The following is a 13,047-nucleotide window of genomic DNA, read 5'->3' as shown; positions in this document are numbered from 1 at the left end:
TGCTGGTGGTGGTGTGGGACCACACTTGGACAACCACTAGACCTTAGCATATGCAGTTCTCGCTGCCAAGTCCTACCAGCTGTTCCCCCTGCCCCCATCAACGGCATCTTTGCTTGTGCTCACTGTCCAGTGGAGCGCAGATCACATCCCGTTTCTCTGGGATCATGCCTTATGCGCCTTTGAATCCTTACCACCACGTGGGACACCCAGCAACGCTCAAGAAATCCTGGGATGCTGGGCATGATGGCCCACGCCTGCAATCCCAACTACTCCGAAGATTGAGGCAGGAAGATCAACAATTTGAGTTTTGGTAACTAGGTGATAATCTAAAAAACAAAAAGGACTGGGATGTAGCTCAGTGGTACAGTGTCCCCTGGGTCAGTACAGGGAGGGGAAAAAAAAGTTGGGAAAAAAACAGGGGAAGCCAGCTCCCATCTGACCTCAATATTCCCCCAGAGTCTGTTCAACCGTGGTGTTAGACAGGGACTGGATCTGCAGCCTCCCCTGAGCCTGGCAGGATGGTGGAGAGAGAGAAGAGGAGGAGAAGTAAAAGAATGTCCCCCAAAGTAAGGTGAATGGAGATGGCAACACCAAGAAAGAAGATTTAAAATGGAGCTTTAAGAACCACTACAGAGAGGGGTGGAGAGAGAGAGAAAAAATGTTAAGTTCAAAAAGTTCGAAATTAATAGTAGCCACGTTGGGAAGGTGCCAAGAGATAGCTTGGTGAAAGAATTCTAAACTAGGATGAGCACAGGACAGGCAGTCGTTTGATGCACTTCAATAAAACTTTCTTTAATCCTCTCCTGCTTTAGCATTTGTAATCAATCCATTCCTCAGCCTTAGTTAAATGGAAGAATTATAAACAATGTTTCAGATGACAGTTTGGCTACTTAAGAGAACCTACACTTCAAGGATTTGGGAAAACATCAGTTGACATGCCAGCAATTGATATGTTAATTAAATATCGATCTTCCTTGCTCATTAAATCAAGTCCCCTAAGGACCTATACCTGCCAGTACTCCCCCCATGAAAATAGCTTTCTTTCACTCTGATTATATATAGACTCACATAACATTTAAATAAAAACAAAAAAAAAGGAAAAAAGTTAAAGTGACTTGAAGTCCACCCCCCCCCAAATAATTGTCATCATTAACATAATGGGGACCGTCCTCTCTTCTTTATGTGTACATAATTTTGAATGACTAGGGCCAATCACACATGGTGTTTGGTTCAGGGCACTCTACTACTGAGCTACATCACCAGTCCTTTTTAAAAATTAACTAATTTTTAATTTGAGACAGTGTCTTGGCTAAATTGCTGAAGCTGGCCTCAAATTTTCAATCTTTCTGTCTTAGCCTCCCAAGTAGCTGGGATTATATGTGTAGGCCACTGTGCCCAGGTGACTCGTGCCTGGCTAAGTCATTCTTTTTAATGGCTACATAATATTCTACTCCTTCCTTGAATGGACATTCATTAGGTTTCCAGGGTCTTGCCACAAAGCTTAAATAAACATACTTCTATACTTATGCTTATGGTTGATGCTTTTATTTCTATAGTAGAATTTCCCAGGAATACTGTTAGTGGGGAGAAGGAAAATTTTAAATTTTAATAGATATTGCCAAATTGGTTTCTGAAGATGCTGTGAAGAGTCTCATTTCCAGCAACAATGAGGATATCAAGGTATTGTTTTCCTGCATCCTTCCAGCCACAGGTGTTACTCCCTTTTTAATTTTTGCTAATCTGATAGGTGAGAAGTGATCTCATCGTTTTTTAATTTACACTTCTCTGCTGGGCACTATCCATTAATTGCTTTATGTTATGGGGCGCAACTTAAGAACAGACCGATCACCACTGAGAAGTCCAAATTTGAGAGTCTTTATTAAGCCGGCCAGCTGACTGTCTCACACAATGCCCCAAAAATGGCTATTGGGAGAACAGCCCCGACCACAGGGTTGTAGGGGTTCTTATACCAAAAATCACATCAATCATAAGTGTCTGCTGCTATGATTCAAAATTACATATTAACATCATGAGATCATCGACAGAGGAGCAAGTGAGTCAAAACGACCCTTACCTAGGTACAAACTAAAGAATGGTTGCTAACATCCACACAATCACCATTCACATGGTACATTGTTTAGGAGCAATAGGAATCAAAAGAGAGCAATGTTTCTTTACATAGAAATTGTCATTCTGTATTGTTAAACATGTCACACTAAGTAACTGATGATGGGCACAGAGGCAGGGTGTTCCCATGGGAGAAGCTTATTGCCTACATAACATGGAGTCTCAGAGCAAAATGGAGTCTGTTTAGTCATTTCCCTTAGAGTCTGGCCTATAACATTCTCATGGAGCCAGATCTGTCAGCCCATCACACTTTATATATTCTTTGGATTCACTCTTTTCTAGTTTTGCCTCTTCATATTCTCCACAAATTAAACTTATTGCTATTAATTGTTTGTCTTTTTCTTACAAATTTTAAGAGTTTTTATCCACTTAAAATGTAAATTACCCTCAATTTACCATTGCACTTTGGCTTTTTAAAGTCCATTTAAATTTTTTGGGGGGGAGGGTACCGGGGATTGAACTCAGGTGCCCTAAACCACTGAACCACATCCCTAGCCCTATTTTATTTAGAGATGGTTTCACTGAGTTGCTTAGTGCCTGGCTGTTGTTGAGGCTGGCTTTGAACTATCGATCCTCCTGTCTCAGCCTCCTGAGCCACTGGGGTTACAGACATGCACCACTGTGCCTGGCTAAAACTTTTTTGGTAATCAAATATGTTCCTAGTTGTGTGCAGTGGCACACAACTGTAATCTCAGCCACTGGGAAGGCTGAGGTAGGAGGATCACAAGTTCAATGACAACCTGGGCAACTTAGCAGAGATCCTGCCTCAAAGTAAAAAATAAAAAGGACTGGGGATGTAGCTCAGTAGTAGAGCATCCCTGGGTTCAATTCCCAGGATTGGGGGAGGAGAGAAGGTTCTTCTTTTATTTTAGGGCTTCTCATTTTCCGTTTTGGTTTAGTAGATCTCTCTGTTGTTCCCCCCCCCCCCGTGTGGGGGGGGGGCGCGGGAGGGGATACCGTGTATTGAACTCAACTACTGAGCCACATCCCCAGCCCTATTTTGTATTTTATTTAGAGACAGGGTCTCGCTGAGTTGCTTAGTGCCTCACTTTTGCTGAGGCTGGCTTCAAACTTGCAGTCCTCCTGCCTCAGCCTCCAGAGTCACTGGGATCATAGGCGTGTTGCCACCGTGCCCAGCCTCTCCCCAGTCTTTGATGATGCTTATGGTCTTAAATGTTCTCCTACAATCAATCAATCTTTCTTTCTTTCTTTCTACTTTTCTTTCTTTCTTTCTTTCTTTCTTTCTTTCTTTCTTTCTTTCTTTCTTTCTTGCTTTACATTTGTCTTTAATCTGGAGTTTGTTTTTTTAATAATGACATAAAATAGGGGTGCCAGGGACTTTTTTAGCATATAATCCTAGTCTCATTTAGATTAGAATTTTATTTTATTATTATTATTATTATTTTGGTACTGGGAAGTGAACCCAGAGATACTCTACCACTGAGCTACATCCTTATTCCTTTTCATTTTTTGAGACAGGGCCTGTCTTGCTAAATTGCCCAGGTTGGCCTTAAACTTGGCCTCAATTGCTGGATTACAGGTGTGAGCCACTGTACCTGGCCATCTGTCTATATTTTACTATTTTAAAAACAAATTTGTTATTGAGATATAGCCTTCATAGATTGATTTAGATTTGACTGTATAAAATGAAAGGTTTATTGTTCCCCTCGGTTCCCTCTTCTCTTTAGTTCTCCCTATAAATTCCATTGTGCTTTATTCTTTTATTGTGGAAAGTCTTGAAAATACCAAAAGGTTTCTGGGAACATCAGAATGGGAAAGCATCCTGTAGTCGTTAAGTCGCTTGCTGGTATGAGGTACCCTTTCTCTTGTGAAGGAATTGGGAATTGTTTTGCCATCTTAATTGGCAAAGCTATTTGATGAGGCTTGGATGCTGAATGCTTTCGAATGTGTTTTCCACAACCAGAATTTAAACTTGGCTCAGAACCAGAGGGCGTGGAGGTCCCCTGCAGGAAAGCCCCCAGGTCGTGCCTTGGAGCATCCCGCCATCCCCACCAGGCTTTCTGCTCATCTGTCCAGTTCCTTTGTATTGACACATCACTAGACTGTCCACAACCCTAAGACTGGCTTTACCCTAGGGTGCTACCTTTTGGATCACTCTCTGCCAGCTCACACAGAACCCATCTCTGGTACCGTGGGTCCCTGCTTGTCAGAAAGTTATGACATCTATCAAAAGCATCAAGTGGGTTGTTCCAATGTGATCTCTTGAGAGGGCGAATGATTTTTAAAATATTTTCTACATCTTAGAACATCTTTTGCATCTTTACAGTAAATATTATTTGGTCACCATAGATTAAAAAAAAAAAATTATTTGTTCATTTGGTGCTGGGGCTGAACCCAGGGCCTAGCACATGCTAAGCAGTGCCCTACCACTGAATGACACCCCACTTTTTAAATGGTAGAATATGTGGAATTGAATTTGCTAGTATTTTACTTAGTGTTTTTACATCTATGTGTATATTATGTTTACATCTAGTTTATAATGGAGATATGCCAGAGGCTGCAAATTGGTGACTAGGGACTGAAATATTTGGCAGGGTTGTGGAGGCTTTGATTCTGAGTTCCTGAATAAGGGGCGCACAGTCTCCAGTACCTGCAGCTCTCACCCTCCCTTGTCATTTCACACCTAATCACCTGTCCCTGTTTGTGTCACTCTCTGACTCTTATAGATGTATGACTTTGCAACCCCTATTATATGGTTTTCTTATTAAAAAAAATCTCTGTGGGGTAGGAAGGATGGTAGAGTGAAACAGACATTATTACCTCATGTACTTATATGACTGCATGACCCATGTGATCCGACAACATGTCCAAGCAGAAAAATGAGAGATGGCGCTCCATTTATGTATGATCTATCAACATGTATAAATGCATTCTACTGTCATGTGCAACAAATTAGGACAAATAAAAACATTTTTTTTAAATCTCTGGTAGATTTGGGTACCCAAGTTATACCAGTTTAGAACACACAGTGAAGAGCACTCCTTCTTTATTCTTTTCCTTTTTTTTTTTTTTTTGCAGTGCTGGGGATCACACCCAGGGCCTTGTGCTTGCAAGGCAAGCCCTCTACTGACTGAGCTATCTCCCCAGCCCTATTCTTTTCCTTTTCCTCTTTTAGGGCGGAACCCAAGGTCTGGAGCATAAGCGCATGTTCCATCGCTCAACTGTGCCACCAGCCCCTCTTTATTCTTTTTTGCAATAGACACTGCTGTTCCTTAAGCATTTGAAAAGGCTTGCCAGCAAAAGTACCCACCCAGAAGCTCCTTAGGGAGCTAATTCTTTAGTAATTTCTATTTTTTCCTCTCCTGGTTATTGGTCTACTCAGAATTTTGTGTTTCTGTTTTAGTTCAACAGTGTAATTTATGAATGTTTTTCTGGAGAAAAAATTAAATACGCCATCTCTCTTATTTTTCTTCCACAGTTATTTTGCTTGTAATGTATGTCAACAGTATGAATTGTTCCAAAAATGAAAAGGGTCACATCTCTTTCATCTTTCTATTGAGCCAACTGAGACTCCACATATGTACTTCAGCTTTGTCTTTGGTCCTCTGAGTTGTCTGCCTGTCTCTCTTTCTCTGAGTTGTCTGAAATGCCTGTGATGGGCACGCATGCGTCACATAAGGGGGTGTAAACGGAAGAGCTCTGGGATGGAGCGTTCTGCTCAGCAAGTCCCCTGACTGCCACATAGGGCCATTACGGGAAGCTGGTCCATAATTAGAAGCTACCCAGATGGGCTTTCCCTGGTCTGGCTCACCTCAGACAAAATGCCCATGACCTGGGCTCACAGGGAGGCAGTCCCTGTGCTCGGGTCCTCCCTCCTGGACTCTATCAGCTGGTATGTTCCCACTCCCTCTCCATGTGATTTAGACCTTAACAAGGAGGGACTTCCACGGTTATGCTTTGACGCACACTCTGTGCTGCATACACATAACAAACAGGCATTCATATGACAAAGACAGGTTAAAGATCTGGATAAACATCATTCCAAGAAAGAGAACTGCTGAAGGCAAGGGGAGAGAAGGCCCAAAGCCCAGGGCCTGTGGGGGAAGGGGAGCTGAAATGTTTTCAGAGCATGGAGGACAGAGCCAGACGGCCAAGCCAAGGACTGGAGCGAGGCCATTGCACTTTTGAAAGGAGGCTAAAACGGAGAGGGGGAAAAAAAAAAAAAAAAAAAGGCAGCTGAGCAGATCTCAGGGGCTATGGCCAAAACCATGGGCCTGGGGGGCTGGAGAGCAGAAATAGCTTTCCAGCCAAGAGAACCGTCGCCATTCTCTAACTCTGTGATCGAGTCTGCAAGTCCCCCAGTGTGAGGGAAGAGCACCAGTTCCCAATGCCCTCAGATGACAAGTTGTGGACCAGGATACAGTGGATGCAGCCACCAAACAAATCCAGCAGACGTAAAAGGAGGGAGGGGGGGGGGGGAGAGAGAGAGAGAGAGAGAGAGAGGTGGAGGGAGGGAGGGGGAGAATCCACAAAGAAAAACAAAAATTCCCAGCCTGTAAACCAAAATTCCAAAGCACTTGAAGAAACCAAATGCTAAAGATAGTAGCCAACCAATTCAACAACTGAAATAGGAGCTCACTATAGATGAAAGTCATTTTTTGGATTCATATGGTAAAAACACAAAAACCAGGCTGCCCAAAGAGATAAGTGGAGAAATCATTTTACAAAGAGGAAATTTTTAAAAATTTAACTTTTTAAAATTTTTTTTATTTTTTAATTTTTTTTTAGTGGTACTGGAGATTGAATCCAGTGGTGCTCTACCACTGAGCTATATCCCCATTCCTTTCTAATTGTTTTCCTGAGACTGGGCATGATTAAGTTGCTGTGAATGGCCGTGAGCTTATAATCCTCCCGTGTCAGTCTCCTGAGCCTGAGTGGCATTACAGGCATGTGCCATTGCACCTGGCTAAGATACTGTGAAACGAATGTAGATTAAAAATAAGATGAGCATATAGTCATGAAATTAAATTCATTATTAAATTAAATCTCAGAAATAAAATATAATCATGCCATAAAAATATCTAAAAGATGGAATGAACTCTTTACTGGAAATAGTTGAGGATAAAATAAGTGAATTGGAAAATAATTCTAAAGAGATCTACATAGTATGTAGTGCAAAGAGACAGACTAAATGTAAGAGAGAACAGTTTCAAGAGTAGGAGAATAAATCAAAAGACTCCAATATATCTCATAGTTTTTTTTTTTTTTTCAGAAGAAAGTAAATAAAATGACAAGGAAATAATATTGAAGACATGATAGTGAAAACATTAGTAACATACAACTGGATGTTGATTTTTTTAAACCAAATCTGACACTCTGTATTTTATTAAGTGTGTTTAATTAATTTACTTTTACTGCCATTAATGATTTATTCAAACCTTCTTGTTTTAGAACTATAATCCTATATTTTCTAAACTGGGGTCTGTGGGAGGCAGGCTTTGTAGTACCAAAAGGATGGAGTGTCCCCTGGCTTCTGCAGGAGGATGTACATGGCTTACTTGAACTTAAGCTGGCTTCAGGCTGCAGGGAACTGAAACTGGTTCAGGAATAAGCAGGACTGTGCCTGGTACCCTTGGTAAGGAGGTGGTTTGCTAGGGGACCTGTCCCGAGAGGGTAGATTGGGGAGGAGAATGTAGGGTTAGGCCCTCCAAGGTCCTCCGAGCTTCACATAGGTCAAGGCAGCAATTCACATTGGGCTTGAGTTTTAGGCCTCACACACATTCAGCTGTTTTCTTTTTAGTGCTAAATAGACTGGTTTTTGCTGTACTCTTCCTCAATAATCTAGAAGGCAAGACGCTGGGTGCAGCGGCACACACCTCTAATCCTAGCAATTCTGGAGCTAAGGCAGGAGGATCACAAGTTTGAGGCCAGCCTGAGCAATTTACCAAGGCCGTAGGTAACTTAGTGAGACTCTGTCTCAAAATAAAAAACAAAAAACGGGCTGGAGATGAAGCTCAGTGGTAAAGTGCCCCTGGGTTTAATCCCCAGAAACAAATAATGATACCAACAAAAACAACAACATTTAGAAGGCAAGAATTAGAATTCTTTTTCTAATTCTACTGTGTTTGTCTTAAGGCTTTTCAGATATTTGTGATATGAAATACAGTGATCACAGTCCATATAGGACTGTAATTTTATTCCTGTTGTGGAAAATTTCTCACCATTCATATTCTTTCTCTCTCTCTCTCTCTCTCTCTCTCTCTCTCTCTCTCTCTCTCTCTCTCTCTCTCTCTCTACCAGAGATTACACTGAGGGGCACTTTACCACTGATCTACATCCCAAGTTCTTTTTATTTTTTATTTTGGGACAGGGTCTCAATAAATTGCTTAGGGCCTTGCTAAATTGCTAAGGCTAGCCTTGAACTTGTGATACTCCTGCCTCAGGCTCCTGAGCTGCTGGGATTACAGGCATGCTCCACTGCACCTGGTTCATTCCTAATTTTTAAAGTCTCATTTCAGCGGGGCACAGTGGTACACACCTGTAATCCCAGCAGCCTGGGAGGCTGAGGCAGGAGGATTGCAAGTTCAAAACCAGTCTCAGCAATGTGTGAAGTGCTAAGCAACTTAGTGAAACCCTGTCTCTAAATAAAATACAAAATAGAAAATTTCATTTGGGACTATAAACTTCATTGTTTTTGTTTATAATGTAGCTAATCTCTTTTAAATGAACAAATGCTATTTTGGATCATCAATTTTGAAACAATTTTTTAAAATATAATTATTTAGTGATACGTATATTAACTTGTTTAATGCCCTTTACCAAGTAAGTTTAAAAATTGGATTAAAAATTGTGTACATAGGCAACAAGTCAGCTCAAAAAAGTTTCAGAACAGGGTTACGTGTGGCTCAGTGGTAGAGCGCTCACTTAGCATGTGTGGAAGCCCTAGATTGGATCCTCAGCATCACATAAATAAAATAAAGGTATTATGTCTACCTACAACTAAAACAAAATATTTAAAAATTTTTTTTTCAGAACAGCCAGTGATCTCCCCTAACTTCCCCTCTGCTCCCCAACTTGGAATGATCTGCCTTGACAATTTGCTTTGGTCCTTCCACATCTTTCTCTCTGTTCATGTAAATATATAAACCCTTTAATAGGGTCCCTGCCTAGGTTTTTAATTTAATTTAATTACTCCATTTGCTGTTATTTTTAAAAAAATTATTCTTAAATGGTGCTGAGGATTGAACCTAGTGCCTCACATGTACTAAGCCAGCAGTCTACCACTGAGTCACACCCCAGTCCCCCTGCCTAGGTTTTAAAGGAACAGGATCATATAGAAATTTTCTAGCTATAGCTAGTGGTGCATGACTGTAATCCAAGTGGCTTGGGAGGTTGAGGCAGGAGGATCCCAAGTTCAAAGCCAGTGTCAGCAACTAAGAAAGGCCTTGTCTCTAAATAAAATATAGAAAAGGACTGGAGATATGGCTCAATGCTTAGAGCACTCTGTGTTTAATCCCTGGTACCAAAATAGAAAAGAAAAGAAATTCTTCAGCTACTTTTTTTTTATCACCATTTTATCCTGAACATGCCTCTAAGTTAATACATACATAGCTGATTTCTTAAAAAATAACTAGATGAAATTTAGTACTTTAGTATGTAGCTGCACTATAATTTACTAAAACATTAACCTGTTTATTGTACACTTATGTCATTGCTAGTCATTGCTGGTATTGCACATTTATATCGCTGCACTTATTGCTGCAGGAAGCATTTTAGTTTGTATAACCTGACCTACTGGTGTCTTTTTTTTTGTTGTTGTTTGTTTTTGTTTTTGTTTTTGTTTTGGTATGATGGATTTCCAAGAGTGAGACAGGTATGTATATTTCAATTTTAAAAGATATTCCCAGAAGATTGCAAAAAAGTTCTAGCAATTTACATTCTTTAGAGAATACTTGAAGACTCCCCTGCTACTAAACCTCTAAGCAGGCACTTCTGTTGGACTTTTTTCTCATTCTTGAGTTTTTCTGCCTGATTCTCTCCCCTGCCTAGTGTCCTAGTACACATCTTTGAATGATTTATGCAAGAAGAGTCCTCAGTGGAATTAATTTTTAAATGACTTCTACACCTGGGGTTCTCTGGTTGCCTCCTTACATGAATGACAATGTGGTTTTTCCTGTAGGTTTTTCTAGATCAGTGTATTTCATAGCCCACCCAATTTAATGGATTGTGACTGCATTTTAAAGACATAGAATGGCATAGATAAGAATAGAAAATAAAGTACATTCAATGCAGTAAGGATAATGACTACTTTAAGGATAATGACTACTTGAAACTGAAGCTCCAAGTTAGAGGGAAATTTAATTTTCTTTTTATATCTTTTGTTCTTTTTAAGAAAATATGTAAATATGTTACAAAGTAAAATGTATTGCTAATGATGAGATAAAAATAAAATTGATACTTCTTTGGATTTTGCAAAAAAATCTTGGGATCATTTTAATTTAGACTTTTTGTTATTTTTTCCCATTTGTCTGTGAGGTCCTTATTTATTATTCCTCACCCTGATTTAGACCTGTTTTTTAAATTATAAAAGAAATACACACAAACAGTATTATTTTAAAAAGCTGGGTGTGGTGGCACACACCTGTAATCTCAGCTACTCGGGAGGCTGAGGCAGGAGGATTCAAAGGCAGCCTCAGCAATATATCAAGGCCCTAAGCAACTTGATTTTTATTTAGAGACCTTGTCTCTAAATAAAATATTAAAAAGGGCTGAGGATGAGGTTCAGTGGTTCAGCATCCCTGGGCTCAATACCTGGTACCAAAACAAACAGACAAAACACCCAAGCCAGGTATAGTGCTATATGCCTGTAATCACAGCTACTAGGGAGGATGAAGGAGGAGGATTGCAAGTTCAAGGTCAGCCAGGGCAACTTAGACTCTGTCTCAAAAAATTTGGAAAGGGCTGGGGAATAGCTTGGTGGTAGAGCACTTGCCTGGCATGTGTAAGGCCCTGGGTTCAATCCCCAGTACTGCACACATACAGAGCAAAAGATATAAAGAAGAAAAGTAAAAATCTCTCTTTCTCCTTCAATTTCCTCTTCCAAGGGTATGTGTGTATGTATGTGTGTGTGTGTGTTTTCCAGAATTTTTCTTAACTTTTTTTTTTTTTTTTTTTTTTTTTTGCCATGCTAGGGATGGAGTCCAGGGCCAAGGGCTCTGCTACTGAGCTCCACCCCAGACCTTTCTTAACTTTTTAAGTTTGAGAATTCCATCACAGCACATTTAAGTGTGACCCCCCTTTTCATGAACCTTGCTTGGAAGTCAGGACATATCTCAGTTTCCCACTGAGTTCTTTCTTTATACCCCCAAAGTTCTCTCTTTCCATTTCTTTGATTATTGCTTTTCCCACATGTATTTTGTCCTCTCTGGAATTCCTATTGTCCCGGCCACATCTCCTGTGTCTGAGCAGCTGCCTCCTTCCTTTTCATCTTTTTCTCATTTTACCCTTGACCATGTTAATTTTCTCTTCTCCGGTGTCCTGTCTGCTATTTCTAGCCTACATCCTGGTTTTGTAACCTGGCTATTGTGGTTCTGACTTCTTGTTCTACTTCCTGTTCTCAGATGTCTCCCTCTTTTTTTTGTGATCTTTTTTCATTTCTAGATCTTTTCCAAAGCCCACAGAATCTTGTTGATAACTTGAATAAATATTAATGTCTTAAAATATCTTAAAATACTTTTAAAAACCTTGTGCTTCAGAAAAACCTTTTTTTTTTTTTTTTTTTTCACCCCTATTCCCCAGAGAGGCAGCTTCCTCAAAATCTTCGGGGATGTTTAGCTTTGGAGGCAGTCTGTTCCCAGGTGTGCGAGCTCTGGCCTCCCCATCACAGGGGAGCTGCTGGAGGAGTATCCTTATCTCCCCGTGGAGGGGGTGGGGGGGGCGGGGGTGACAAGTGAGACCACAGAAACTCTCAAGACCCACTCACTCCTCAGAGGAATGTCTGAGCAGACTGGTGGTCATGGCTCAGCTCCTTCTCAGGGTGTTTTCTGGGCTGCTCTTTGCCTGGCAATAGATGGCTTGGCCCTACAGGAGGCCATGTGTCAGGGCTGGTTTGAAGTCTGCCTGATTCGGTTGTGAACCACTAGGAAGCCCGTTCCTTTAAGAAGCAAAAGACACTCCGATTCCCTGCCAGTGACAAACCTGACAGTTTGATCTCCAGCGGCCTAATTAAGTGACCTGTTTCTCACCTGACCCTGCATTTGGGAGGGCAAGAGAGGGATACCATTTGTTGCCTGTCTAAGGAGTGACTTCAAGTCAAGAAGGAGCTGAGCTCGGTTCAGCAGGAGGGGGACGAGAGCACCTGCCCGCAGCTCTCTCGGAGGGCATCCAGGTGCAGAGGAAAGGACTCGGGAAGACGGGCAGCAGGAGTGAGCATTTCAGATGGGGCCCACAGTCCCACAGCAGAGTGGACAAGAGCAAGAACGCAGTAGCCACTGCTCGGAGTTTGAGCACCACTCCACAGATGAATTTTTAGAAAAGGGGAAAAAAATGGAGTCATTATTTTTAAATTCTCAAGAAAGCATTATAATTGCTAGTAAGTTAATAAAAATTTGGGGGCACTTCCTGAGAGGCTGGCGATATGTCTTTCTGAGCTATCAGCCATTTCTTGCTCAGATGTGATCAGCTGGGTGCTCACCATGCCCTTGGGATGGTCTGTAAACTTCAGTGATGCTGAGGTGAGGGAAGCCCTGGGGTGCATCCTGGCCTGTTCATCCCCTGGGCCAGCCTGGTCCCCAGCCCTTGCCAGAGGGGAGAGAGTGAGAGGCCCCCCGCTCTGGGTAATGGATGTCTTCTGCTGTGTCCTGAGCACACAGCACTTACTGCCCCTTGGGGGTGGCTTGCCTTCTCTCCACCATGCCTTATGTTTGCCCCACTGGGACAGTCTGGCCACAGTTCCTCAAG

Source organism: Sciurus vulgaris, assembly GCF_902686455.1.
Source record: "Sciurus vulgaris genome assembly, chromosome: 3".
NCBI lineage: Eukaryota > Metazoa > Chordata > Mammalia > Rodentia > Sciuridae > Sciurus > Sciurus vulgaris.
The sequence above is the reverse complement of the archived record's forward strand: the minus strand, read 5'-3'. Positions refer to the sequence as shown.